We start from the raw sequence: 1,150 nt of genomic DNA, 5'->3' as shown, positions 1-1,150 counted from the left end.
GAAGAGACAAGCCTGAGCGTGGAAGGCTCGTAATCAGGAACTGTGCGCATGCGCGAAGTCCGAGGCCAGTCTGGCCCGCAGGGTGGTGCCCCTCCCGCCCAGCAAGGAAGGGAGCCCAGTGGGCTTTGCATGATCCCTCACCTGTTCGCTAAGTGTCGTGTTAACAATCTCAAATTTGTTTCTGGAATTTAAAATAACCTCCGCCCGAACAGGGACTTGAACCCTGGACCCTCAGATTAAAAGTCTGATGCTCTACCGACTGAGCTATCCGGGCTCGCAAGGGAGGCCCTCTCCTAACCCTATCCGCAGTGAAATAGGCCATGTGGCTGCACTCTTTTCTCACTCAATTAATACCCTAAGTCCTTTTACTGATTTCCTGAAGGTGACACTACAAAATCAAGATCCAGTGGGTGTTGGGCTGAATGGAATCGTTTTCTCTCCCATCAGAGATAGACTATAAAGAAAAAACCTGCCTGCCTCACCTGCCCCGCCCCCGGGCAGCTCCCCCCCCCCCCCCCCCCCCCCCCCCCCGCCTCCGCCAACTAAGTACTAGCATCCTAAAGGGAACATCCCCTAAAGAAGTCTCCAGATTTTGGAACTCTGAGCATGCTTCTGGTTGAGCAGCGGGATTTTAATTCCAGTGTTGGTCTTTGGAGAGCCCCAGAGCGTCATGTGGGTGGCGTATTATGAATAATTGATTAGGTGTCTGATAATCTACTCTGATAATCTACTCGACAGACGTTCATCGAGTGCATGCTGCTCTCCAGCACTAAGCAAATTTAGGCTGCCAAGACCCAGTCCTGGTCCTCAGTGCAGCAGAAAGATACACTAACAGGCGCAGTCAAGCGCTTTGATGGTGGGAAACTGGCTTTCTTAGGCGCCCGGCCGACACCAGAAGGGGCAGCCAAGTCTTCCAGGGGGATAGAGAAGCCTGAACTGAGCTGTGAATGGTAACTGGGCCCCTGTAGTCCTGGAAAGAGAATTCTGAGCAGAGGGAACAGCGAACAGGAAGTCGCCCAGGGAATCTGAACATTTTCCCAGAGCTTTCGCTGAAAGGTTTTGGCCAGGTGGGATTTTATATGTTGAGGAAGTCCTATGATCCTGGCAGCTGTGTCTCGCACTCAACTAATTTTTTCATTCATCCTGCTCC

The 1,150-nt window shown here is 52.1% G+C and overlaps 1 non-coding gene across 1 annotated transcript; it reads right to left on the bottom strand.

Annotated features, from left to right (window-relative positions):
• Positions 1-201: 201 nt before the first annotated feature.
• On the bottom strand, positions 202-274 carry TRNAK-UUU. The gene has a single exon. It is a non-coding gene; the product is annotated as a tRNA-Lys (tRNA).
• Between the last annotated feature and the right edge of the window lie 876 nt (positions 275-1,150).

The sequence above is a fragment of the Leopardus geoffroyi genome, chromosome D1 (genome assembly GCF_018350155.1).
Source record: "Leopardus geoffroyi isolate Oge1 chromosome D1, O.geoffroyi_Oge1_pat1.0, whole genome shotgun sequence".
Taxonomy (NCBI): Eukaryota; Metazoa; Chordata; class Mammalia; order Carnivora; family Felidae; genus Leopardus; species Leopardus geoffroyi.
Note: the sequence above shows the minus strand (reverse complement) of the source record. Positions and strands in the feature narration are given on the sequence as shown.